Source organism: Bidens hawaiensis, unplaced genomic scaffold (assembly GCF_021521415.1).
Source record: "Bidens hawaiensis isolate Kalapana, Puna unplaced genomic scaffold, B.hawaiensis_p1.1 tig00002343_1, whole genome shotgun sequence".
NCBI classification, from domain to species: domain Eukaryota; kingdom Viridiplantae; phylum Streptophyta; class Magnoliopsida; order Asterales; family Asteraceae; genus Bidens; species Bidens hawaiensis.
The window spans coordinates 2,676,283-2,689,826 of NW_027491127.1; positions in this window are offsets into that span (position 1 = coordinate 2,676,283).

A 13,544-nucleotide genomic window follows, 5' to 3' on the forward strand; every position below is an offset into this window, starting at 1 on the left:
TTATTTTTTGTTCGGGTTAAAGGGATTCTAACAGTGTAACTTTGTTATCGATTAGAATAATGTGTAAATTATATTATAGTTAAGTATAACATGATTTTAAAGTGTAAATTTTATCGTAAAATAATGTGGTATAAGAACTACGAACGTTTAAAAAAAGTGAAAATTTTTAAAAAGTTTCAACAAACTTGGCTAGTTCAAAGAATCAGAAACAACCTTCATCCCAAGAGCATTCACATTTATAATTTAAGGAATGGTTTAGGGTGTTGTGAGAGGAAGAGAAAAAAACATGCATTGATTTTTCTGTATATTTAAAAAGTTTATGTGGCACCCTATACATTTTTTAATATTTTTTCAAAGTAGTTTTGAATAGAGGAGAGACGTAATGTTAAAAGTGTAAAAGAAAATATTATTGAATTAGAAATGAATGAAAAAATGTAATGATTTTTAGTTTAATTTTAGATTTGGAGATATAGAAAGGAACATGAATACTCTTTATATTTCAATTTATTTTGATAAACACGTACATTAATTTATCTTGATAAACACATATACGTAATACGATATGAAAAGTAGTCTTAATTTAAAATAATTTTTTTATCTACAGATTTAAATTATTATTGAAAATAACTTCATTTAACCATAAATACTTATGTACACATATTTAAAGAATACACGTGATGTAATATAAATATAGACAATTTTAATAAAGAAAATTAGAAACACCAATAATTTTTAGAACATACTTTGTTTTCATCTTATAACGCAACAAGAATTTTATTTAAAACTAAAGTCATATATAATAAAATTTGTTTTTTAATACAAGTTTTAAACTACCCAGGTATCATTTCATCCTAACCATAACTCACCTGGTCAATATAACATTTTATTCATACACCCTTTTTTGATATTCATACACCATTTTAACGCACATCTATCTTTTATGTACACCCTATAAAGAGTGTATGAATAACACACCCCTTCTTAAATGTCGAATATGCTGTTGCAAGGTGGTTTTTTTATATGTGTTTTAATAAAACTATTTAAAGCTGGGTCGCAACAACTCATGACCAAAACCAACTAGTTACCAACATTCTTCAGTTAGATTAGCGAATACAACAATTTAAAGCAAAATAGTTATTTTTCGACTTTATTGATAACGGTTTAATACCTTGTTTTACAAGTTTTTTGTCACACAATTAGCAAAAGTTACTACCGCAATAACAACGATGGTTTGTACAATGTTGTTCCTTAACTGAACATGGACATCGTGAATGACAATCATTAGTGGTTTGACATTTGTAGCCAAGTGAAGGCCCACTAGGAGGAACTGGTTGACCCTTTGGCTTCGATGGGTACTTTGAAAACCTTGTTGTAGATACACAAACAAGTAGTAGAAAGCACATCGTCATAACAACCTTCACCATTTGAAATGTCTTAGAATAATCAAGAAGTATGTATGTATGGGTTCGATGAGATCACTTGGTTTGGTTCTAGGTTTGTGATTTATATAAGCAAGATGATGGAAAGTAGTTGAGTATAATAAATTCCAACATTTAATAATTTAGTTATTTATTTTTTAAATGACCAATCTACCCCCCTCATATTTACTCATATATTTCTTTTAGTTTCATTTTTGAGGCAACTTCCCCGTGTTTATAAATTTAAAGGCGATAACTTTTTCATACACTAATATTTTTTTATTAAAATATACCATAAAACGAGTATTTTAATCTCTTTAAATGAGTATGGTAAAATTTTTAATTAAAAAAATGTTACGTGATTACCTGTGTCTATATTTCTTGTCGTATCTCGTGAACTTTTGTCTAGAAGCTTCATGACGTAAAAAATTGCATACTTAAAACAAGATCAATTCGGTCTGTATTGACTAGGTTCGTTACGATACCGTAACTAAACCTAAAAAATAAATTCATCACATTAGCAAATTTAAATAAGAAACCAAAAAAATAAACTAAAAAAATAGTGGCGGTTGTATAGCGTATAATTTTTAAATTTACCATATTCAACTACTTATTCGCTCAGTAAGTAACACAGGGCGTTGTGTCGCGATGGTGAGTTGACACATATTAAGTGGGTATTTGTTACATTTGTACATGTACCTAAATAAAACCCAAAATATAAATTTGTTGAATTAACATATAAAAAGATAAACATGCAAAAAAAAACTAAAATATTTAAAAGGATATTTATTCGATTGGTAAAAATTGGGCGTTGAAGTCAGAGCATTGTAAACCTGAGCATTATGACGGAAAGTTGACGCAAATTTTGTTAACTTTTAACTGAAGTTAAAGCTAGTGCATAGCATTGTTATAAAGTTAAAACCTTAGTGCCCGTAACTGTAACTTTAAAACTCTTTCTTGTTATTTTAGGAAAATGTTAGGAATTAACTGAGTAATTGTGTCCATATTTAAAGTAAAAAAAATAAGAAGATAATATAACCCAAAAAATCCAATACAATTAAAACAATTTGTGGTAGATAATTAGATTTTAAACTTAAGTATAACGGTTCTTGCATGCTTGATCCCAGAGGTTACAAACTACAAACCTGGTTATAATGGTTAAATTTTCATAAATTTGGTTGTCCTTAATAGCTAACGTTGTTAAAACTTCGGATAACTATGCATGAAATTACTTATTTACCCTTGAACCACCACCCCAACCGCAACTTCATCAACCACTATCAAGGCCGGCTCCGAGAAAGCAATAAAATTTTGTGTCAAAGGCGAAATTTTGTTTTTGGCCTTAAGTAAAGAGAGTACTTTGTTGAGTTTAAACAATTTAATTTTTATATGGACTTACATGGTTATAACTTGGGTTATGTAAAAACTTTTATATGGGCTTAAAATTTCCCCTGTCATTCTCGTTAAAAAAAAGACACGATATCGAATAAAAAAGACACAATGACTAAAAGCTCACAATGAAGAACAAAAAATAACACAATATATCGCAGAATATAATATAATACCATGCAAAATATAATATAAATATTGGGTAATATAACACAAAATCGAGAAAAAAATACACAATGTTATAAAAAAGACACAATCAATGAATTTTAGGTTACAAATCGTTTTCATTATTTTCATTTATGTCTCCTTTATGTTTTAACCTAACCCATTTAAGGAATACACATGTATTAATATAATATAAATATTGACAATTTGTATAAAAAAGTTCACAGACACCTATTTACTTTTAAAACATATATAACTGGATATGAGTTTTATTAAAAATCGAGTGATGCCAAATAAAATATATTTTGTTTTTTTATATAAGTTTTTATACTACAACGGGTGTCATATCACTATGACCGGACACCCACTATGACCGTAACTCATGTTCCGATACCGTTGCAAGATTTATCTATGTCTTGATATAATTATTTAAAACTTAGTCGCAACAATGCATGGCCAAAACTAACTAGTTAGAGCATTCACATTCAATCCATAAAATATGTTAGTGAAGGTTTATAATGTAGAGAGCGGGTTAGGTGTTATGAGTTAAGGAGAGAGAAATGCAGTGATTTTCTATATACTTGAAAAACTATTGTTCGTGTTCTATAATTAATTTAATATATTTCGAAAGTGGTTATAAATGAAGGAAAGAGAAATGGTAATGATAAAATTATAAAAAAAAGTATTATTTAAAGATAAAAGATTGAGGAAATGAAATGATTTTAAGTTTAATTTTGAATTTGTAAATAGAGGAAGGGATGTGAATGTTCTTGCAAACATTCTTTAGAGAGACCGGTGAATACAACAATTTATAGTAAAATATTCATTTCATCAACTTTATTTATAATGGTTCAATACATTGTTTTGTGATCTTTTTGCCACAAAATTAGCAAAAGTTGCCACCACAATAACACCGATAGTTTGTACAATGTTGTTCGCTAGTCGAGCATGGACATAGCGATTCACAATCAGGAGTGGCTTGACATAAGAAGCCACGTGAAGGCCCGCTTGGAGGAACCGGTTGACCCTTAGGCTTTGATGGGTAACTTAAAAACCTTGTTGCAGATACACAAACAAGTAATAAAAAGCACATCGCCATCACAACCTTCGTCATTTGTAACGCGCAAAAATGTTAAAGAAGTATGTATTTGTCCGATCAGTTTGTCTTATTTTGTTCCAAGTCTGTGGTTTATATAACCAAGAAATGATGGAGAGTGCTTGAGGATAATATATTTACAACATTTAATGATTTATTTGTTTCTATTTTAAATGGTCAACCTACCTTTCTCATGTCTATCCATATATTCTTTTTGATTCCTTTTTCCTAATAATCAAAACATCAATTATTCCGTAACTGATTCTCAATTGCTACATTTACTTCTTTTTTAATGTGATTTTGATAAATAAATAAAAAAACGATGAAACGGTATATCAATTAATTACTATTGATTGTGTTTATTAATTTTTAATTTCAAGTGTTATATTCATTTAATTCCCTCTACAGGCCATACAATTGTTTATTATTATTTTTCATTCGTACACATCATAGTTTTTTAGTTTATGCAAAATAACATGCATAGTTTTATTTATTATGTCTACTGAATCAATTAATTTATTATTTAATTATAGTGTTAGTTTTATAACTGAATTTTGTTCTAAAACATTTAAAAATGACGGTTTAATTTTGTTGAAAAACTGAATGTATAAAATTACCTCTAAGAAACTACATGGGAAGGACAATCTTAAGACACAATATGGTATTTTTGTAACTTCTAATCTCAACCATTATATTTGTTGATCTAATGGTTGAGATTTATTCTTATCATTTCTAGAAAACAATGTATTCTTACTATAGTTAGATCACTTAATTGAATCGAAATCATCGGGTCGGTCAATTGTGATAAGAACCGATGCCCGACCAGATTCAAGACCGATACCCGATGATGTACATCGGTCATCTATGCGGTCTTTTAAATTGACATATCTCGGGTATCGGGTCGGGTCGGTTATATAACGGGTCGGGTCGGGTTTTACAAGTTGCACACACCTACTATAACTCATCCATATCTATAATATATATATATATAGAAAATGGTTCAAATAAAAAACAATTGTTTTGTGAGAAGTGTGAGAAGCCTTTAAAATAAAGTAAACCACCCAAATAAGAAACTATAACATGTAAATAAGAAACTATGCAACTTTTAGAAACTACCAATCTCAACCACTAGATCTTAGATCCAAGGGTGTATATCTATTCTTATGCTTCTCACAAAACTATTGTTTTTTACATTAACCCTACCATATATATATATATATACACACACACTAGCTTTTAGCCCGCGTGTCACGCAGGTTACTTTAGATTTTTCTATATAATTGTGATTATATAATTTGCTTGTATAATGTGTTTAGGTGTCTACGTGAACATTAATTTTGTATTAGAATCAAGGGTTGTATAATAATACATATTAAGAATGGCTAAAAAAAATAAGGCTACAGAAGTACATGTGTTTAACATAAAAAAAAAATATATAACATGATTATAATGAACTAAGGGTTTTACATATACTGTATTGCAATCCTTCTTTTTCAGTCTAACCTCCAACACCAAATAAGGCATGACCTGCTTCTCGAGTACATCTCTTAAAAACTTTCTTTAGCAAACCTGGGTAAAATATGCATATGAAACTATTAGCTTTGAACCATCCATGTTCTCATCTTCTTTGAATTTGAGTTCACATTACCTTATTTGAACATTTCATTCTAACAGCTTTTAGGTCAAAAGTAAGCCACATCGTTCGTAATGGTTTTTTTTTCCTTGTTTATTCTGGGCAACCAAAGGTTATTCAGTAAACTCTTTGGTTAAAAGTAAATAATAAACAACTTTCTCACATCATTAATAACATATCTCTATTCATATTAATCATTATAAATTTCAAATTAGTCACTAATTTATGAGAGTTAAAGAAATTAATATCACTCAAATTAACACATTAACCGTCAAAAGCATCAGTTGTCTTTGTTGATTGAAAACCGAAAACCAAACGGTTGAAAAAGAAAACCAACCCAAGCGAAACATTACTAACAGTTTGGTTTCATGGTTTGAGCTTATATGATGGGCGGCTTAGTAGTATTTATATGTTGACCCGTATTTGAAATTATTTTTTTAGAAAATACTTAAACAATCATCAAATTGATCAAAATTCGGCCAGCATGTTACATAAAGCCTCATAAATATTTTACTCAAAAAGTTGGTTTATTAATAAAAAAATATATATTCTTGTAAACATACTTCATGGATTTAGTCATTTTGGCCCGTTAATATACGAACTGTACTCGATAAATCAAATAAAAAGATGATGAACAAACCTCTCAAATAAATTAGGCTTCCGAGGAAGATTCTTAATATAGCGGGTTAAAGTGGATTATAAAGTACAAACAACGCGGATCCAAGAATTTTGTAAAACCAAGTCAGAAGTCCATAATTTAAAGCAGACGTGATTGTTTCAAAATAATAAACAAACATTAAATAAAGTTTACAATCTATATGTTCAAAACTAACGAAAGGGAACTTGAACAAAATGGAAATAAAAATGATACTCACAGCATAAATTATGGGCTAAAGGGGAAGTCGTGAACCCAACGGGTCGAACCCCGCTTAGCTATACAGTTCGACCTAAAACAGACGTGAACTCGTTTATGCCAAACACAAACTCGCGAATATTTTTTCTAATACATGAACTTCAACATGTTTACATGTGAATATTTTTTCTAACAGTTCAAACATGTAAATTAAATAAAAACATTGTTCAAAAGGAAATTAGTCAGCAAATCTTGAAAGCACGCCTTAATATCAAAAGCAGGTAATGCGTTGGTCGGGGATGTTCCAGCGACGATGAAGTGAAAATACAACAGGAGACCATCCGCAAATAGAGCACGTGGAGTCTAGTGAGGTTAGAACACGTTGGTGAGTCTGATGGGTTTTTTGACCCGTAAAAATAAACCTAAAACGGGTTAAATCAATGAGAGCTCACCATTTAGAAATCAAGCAATTTGGTGGCTCGGTTGGGGGGGGGGGGCGACCAGAGCGCGACATTGGACCTGATATTAAGGCGGGTCAACAACTACTCGTACATAACGACAAAAAAACCTGTCAATAAAAAAATGATTTAGTTAGCTTGATTTTTTTTTAAAGATAGGTTTAGAGCGAACTCCTTATGATGTTATAACCCGTTTATCCGGGTTTGGTGAGTCTGATCGGTTTTTTACCTACGAATATTAAAAACTAAAACCGGTTAAACCTGGTAAAACGAATAAGAGCTCACCATTTAGAATTGAAGCAACCTGGTGGCACATCTATTTTCAAATGTGAATCTATGGCTGATGTGAGGATGGAAGCAGGACCTCATCTGGTGGAGCATATCAAAGTATCATAACCGAAATTGCTGCTACTACGAATACAAGAAGTCTACATACACTAACCTTGAAACATAAAGAAGCAACTATTAAACACATTAGAGGTGGAATTAAAGGATTAAACAATTATAAATAGGTCAAATTTGTATATACATAAACTAATGCCATAGTTATCATTACAAAAACATGATTACACATATAATATCTTTGTAGAACTATAAAGTTGAAATCAATCAACTTATTAACATAATGTTTTATGCTTTTACAGCCTTGTGCTGGAGTACTGTAAGACAAGTAAAAACTTACAAACATTTTTTACTTTAAAAAAAGTGATAAATGTTTAATGAAAAAGAATATTTGCATACATTCACAACGATGTTGCTTAACCTCAACAAAATTGTTAATAATATGTGATGCAGGTATATAATGTTGCTTAAGTGCAACAAAGTATGGACTTTTGGATCTCAAATTAGACAAGACTTTAATAGAAAATCAGTTTGGTATTTCGAACATGCTGTGGACACCAAATTCAACACATATATGAAAAGATGTAAAAAAAAAAGGCTTTAATCTTTTCGTCTACATAAAAACAAAACTCTATGCAATTCAAATGTCTTAACCTACTAATTTAGGATATCCAGATGTCACCATTTACAATTGAATCAATCTGGGGGCTTCATGAGGGATGGGGAGCGATATGAGAGCAATACGTAGAATTTTATAATAGTCAATTATATAGATAGTTAGATAGATAGATTAATTATTTAGTTTTATCTAAAAGAACCGGATATGAAAATCAAAACAATTAATGAATAAATTGATAATTAAATCTTTAAATCAGGCCACTTTAGGAGACTAGAAAATAATAATAAATGGTTATCTGAAATAATAATAATTATTATTATTATTAGGAAAATTGGATTTTAATAATCCCTATTAAATGGTATAGGCCGATAATAATCCCTATTCGTTTTATCGCCACTGGCAGTCCCAAATTCAAAAAGTTGGCCCCCAATGGTCCCCGTTAAAAATGACTTAACGGCGTTATAGTTTTTTATGAATTTCAAACCAAAGTTTTAGGGCTTTTGATCGTTAGGAGGATACGAGTCGATTGGTGTAAAACTTAGTTTGAAATAGTGCTTCAAAATGACGAAACAATGCTTCAATTCGGGTGTTTGAACTTACAATTAACCAAAATCGAGTCGTTTTGATCATTGTTTCGAGTTAAGTTTTACACTAATCAACTCGTATCCTCCTAACGATCAAAAGCCCTAAAACATTGGTTTGAAATTCAGAAAAAACTATAACGCCGTTAAGTCATTTTTAACGGGGGACCATTGGGGGCCAACTTTTTTGAATTTGGGACCGCCAGTGGCGATAAAACGAATATGGATTATTATCGGCAAATTTCATTTAATATGGATTATTAAAATCCAATTTTCCTTATTATTATTATTATTATTATTATTATTATTATTTTAACGGCAAATCTGAAATTATTGTGTGAATTAAAGATTATTTTCATTTTATGTAAAAAGTGATTTAAAATATGTAAAAAGTAAAGACAAATATTCAACACAAGAAATGCTAAAACGTTGTGTGTCATACACTGGATTTCCTTGTTTCCGTGAAGTCCCTACGTGCCACGCGTTACTCGTATTTCACAATTTCTTTTGGCAACTTTGATTGAGTCAATTAGTTGAGACCTTGCTTAATCTATTTTCATGTACTTGAATTTTCATATTTAAAATCGTATGAAAAACTTCAACCTCAAAATAATGATTTTGTTGAGTCTGTTTCTGTTTGATGTTTCTCGTTCACACAAAAGAAAAAAAGGTTAATGGTTTTTATGTTATTTGTTCTATAAACTTTTTTTTGGTTTTATTTAATTTGAACTTTTAAAAAATAATGATTTTGTTAAGCGGCTTGAGCATGCTTTTGTTTGAGCATTGTTGGAACCATAGATGAATTCTCAAGTTCTAGAATACTTGGAGAATGGTTGATCAATTGGATCAGTGAGAGTATGGATTTTTATTGATGTAATATAATCTGTCTTCCAAGTTTCTAATCCCTTCTCGCTTAGGCTATATGTAATGGGGCGTGGATTTGGGCGATTTTGGGCGCGAACACCACCCCCGACGATTTTTGGGCGAAAAGGGGCGGGGGCGGGATGTTTTTATCGCCGTGGAAGAAGAAGAAATATTATTATCTTATTGTTGTGTGTGTGTATATGTATATGTATATATGTTGTGTGTGTGATATATATATATATATGTATATATGTTGTGTGATATATATATATATATGTATATGTATATATGTTGTGTGCGTGTGTATATATATGTATATGCAAAATGAATCCTAGAAACAACCCGAACCAACCGAACCACCCATTCCCTCCTTTCGGTCAACACCATGGTTCGCAAAACCAACCGAACGTGAACCTACAATGGAACCCGATTAACCTAAACCAACCGAGCTATCTGTTTCAATTTCCCGACCCGAACCTAAACATGTACGCCAACCGAGCTATATGTTTTTTTTACATTTTTAGTTATGTATTTTTTTTTTGTATTTATTTTTAATTTTAATGCATTTTTATTTAATTATTTGAAGAAATTGGTTTTTATTTGATTAGTTTAATTATAAAAAGAAAATAATAAAAAAAGATACTGTGGGCCCAATTTGTAGTCCATACACCATTACACCCAAAAAACAAATTCGTCCCATTTGCTGACTGGACGCCACGTGTCGCAATTTGCACTCAATTGTAACCCCTCCACTACACATAGCCTTATGAAGAAAAGAGGAATTCAGTTACATGACATATAAGATTGAAATCTTAGGTGAAGAGTTATTCTCCTCTGGTCCCTTTGTTTCCTCGTTGAATACTCATTTTCTCACATTTATCCATTATATCTTTCATTGGGTCCAGGGGACAAGACTCCTTGAGTCATTCGCCCAACCCAAGCAACAGTGACCATCCAGATATGATGTGACTCCACACTAATTTTATTCTTTCTCTCTCTCTCTCTTTTTCCATTGGGCTATCGTGGGCTTTTCTGCTGGGCCACATGTATTCTTCTTATCTGGGCCATCTTGTGTGCCCGTATTAAGTTTAGGCTCTTCAAGCATGTTTATGTCTGATGTTTCTCGTTCAAACAAATGAAAATAAAAGGTTAATGGTTTTAATTTGTTTTGAGCTGTAAATTTTGGGTGGGCTTTAGTTGATTTGAACTTTTAAATTGGTTGGCCATTAAACAAATAGGGGTAACGTAATTGTTAGTGCACGGAAATTTGATACTGTGGATATGTTATCCTGGCATACAATATGGATCAATTATCCTTAGAATATGTTGCAGATCCTGTCAGGATCAATGATCCTCGGTACTTATTATTTATTAACGATTTTCCTTTGTTACCTTGATATTTTGGGCAGGTATAACGGCTAGTTACCAATTCCAACCTATAATCTCGCAATCAAGTCAACAAACCGCGTGGATAACTAAGGAAACAATTACAATGAAGAAATGGAAGGAATGGCTTGATTAGTGGCTAAAAAATAGGAGTTTACTTATTGTATTTCAGGTATATATAGAGGCTATGATCAACTAGGAAAAACACACACAATCCACTGCGAATACAACAACAATACACACACACACTTAGAAATCGTTGTATTACTGATCATAATCTCCACCATTGTAACCTGATTTTTGAGTAATAAAGTGGTGATAGACGATTTGTCATCACCCGGGGTTTTTGTGCCGGAGATTATTATAATCACGTACCATCCGACCAAAGATTACCTTGTTAATCCTTGACCGAAGCAATTCGACCAAAGATTACCTTGCTAGTCTTTGACCAAAGTAAGATTATCATAATCAAGGGCTTTTCCTCGTAACAAATCCTTGTATTCATCATTATTTCGCTTACATATCCATTATTATCATCATAGCACTAATCCTCACATAATAGATTTGGATACATTATCCTTGAGTGATTTTTGTCCAAAACAATTTGGCGCCCACCGTGGGGCAATTGGTGCTATAATCCAGAAAATACCTTATCAATATTCAACCTTTCTTACCCATATTACTATCAATGGCCTCTCAATCAACCTCTGCTTCATCAACCATGCCATCTTCGGTTTCTCTTTCATCAAAGACTTTGTCGCCGATGCCTCCTCCAATCACGGGAGCATCACGGGCTGCTGCTGCTGCTGGAAACAAGACACAAATTCCAGTCTTCCAAAGCTCAAAGACCACTGCTTCCACATCGGTGGTTAACTCTAACAATGATGTTTCTGCTATGTTTTCACAGGTTAAAGCATACATGGAGCAGCAGAACAAGACTAATTAGAAGATCCTTCGTGAAATTGAAGATCTCAAGAAAAGAAATAGGCCAGCGGAGGATCAGACTCCCTTGATGCCTAGGGTGCTGGATTTCACTACTCCAGGATATGTGGCTCAACATGCTCAAGGATCTTCTATCCTTCAGCAAGGATCATCCATCCTTCAACCAGGGTCCGTGGGTCAGCATACTCAAGGATCCTCGATCTTCCAACAAGGATCATCTAGCCTTCAACAGGGATCCATGGGTCAGCAAACTCAAGGATCCTCGTTCCTTCAACCACGATCCTCTGGGATGTATCACCAAGGATCCTTCAACTCCCAACCTCAAGGATCCTTCTGGAAGAATCAAGGATCCTCAGGGGTGCAGCATCAAAGATCCTCAGAGGTTCATGAAGGAAACATAATCCCCATGCAAACCATTGCCTATGGTGGACCAACTCCTATAGCAGATGTTTCTTATCTTGGCTACACTTCTGGGATATCAACGATCAATCAACCGAGAGGTAACATGTATAATCATATATCCTTAGACACTAACCTTGGCTTTATGCAGGATACAGGTATCAACCAGGCTATGGCTAAGGAACTTCAGAAGCTTAAGGATATGATATCCAGCGTGCCAGGAGTGATCCGTCCGATCCCTGAAATACCAGAAGGAAGCCACAAGTTGTCCAGATTTGCTCCACCTATTTGTGATGCTGAAGTCCCAAAACGATTTCAGACCTCCAACATGAAGGTGTATTATGGGACAACTGATCCCGAAGAGCATGTGGCTCAATACAAGGAGAGAATGGAAATCAATCCAATTCTCGAAAAACTCAAGGAGGCTTGTCTATGCAAGGGTTTCGGATCCACACTAACAGGATCCGCATTAAAATGGCTGCTAAGTCTTCCTCCCTTTTCCGTTACTTCTTTTTCACATTTAGTTAACTTGTTCAACAGCCAATTTTCTTGTAGTAGGAAATTTGAGAAGCTAACTAGTGATTTGTATAGAGTTGTCCAACCTTATAATAAATCCCTTAGGGATTTTGTTACAAGGTTTGGCAGGGAGGCCCTAGAGATCCCTAGTCTTGATATGGTTAAGGCTGTTGAAGCATTCAAGATGGGATTTCAAAGGGGCTCCCCATTTTATGATGATCTTGTGATGACTCCATGCAGGACTTTAGATGAAGTCAGAAACAGAGCACTCAGATTTATAAGACTAGAAGATGACAAGAAGATCCTAGAACGGTTAGGAGCTCCAACGAAACAAGAGTCACCTAACCAGAAACAAGGATCCTCATTCAGGAACGACTCAAAGCCGTACTCGAAATCCAACAATCAAAATGTCCGGGCAGTTGAAGAAGGAGAAGATGATGAGGACTACCCAAGTATTTCCGAGTATTGCTTCTCTATTGATACCCATGGTTTGATTTGTGCCATGAAGGATCTTGGAGAGAAAGCAAGGTGGCCTCGAAAAAATGAGAAAACAACATCCTTCAAAGACAAGTCCAAGTGGTGTGCATTCCATGAAGACTTTGGCCATCAGACAGAAGGTTGTATTGGTTTAAGGAGGGAAATTGGATACCTCCAGAGCAAGGGTCATTTCAAAGAGCTCTTGGGAAGAAAAAAGTCTAGGATCCAGGATCCTGAAGATGTACCACAGAAAGCAACACCGCCCCCACCAGACGCGCAAGTAATCAACTTCATATCCGGTGGCTCAGATATATGCGGTACTTCTTTCTCCTCAGCAAAAAGACACGCCAAAGAAACAAAGTTGGAGAACGGGGAACGACCAGTCATATCCACTACTTTGACGACT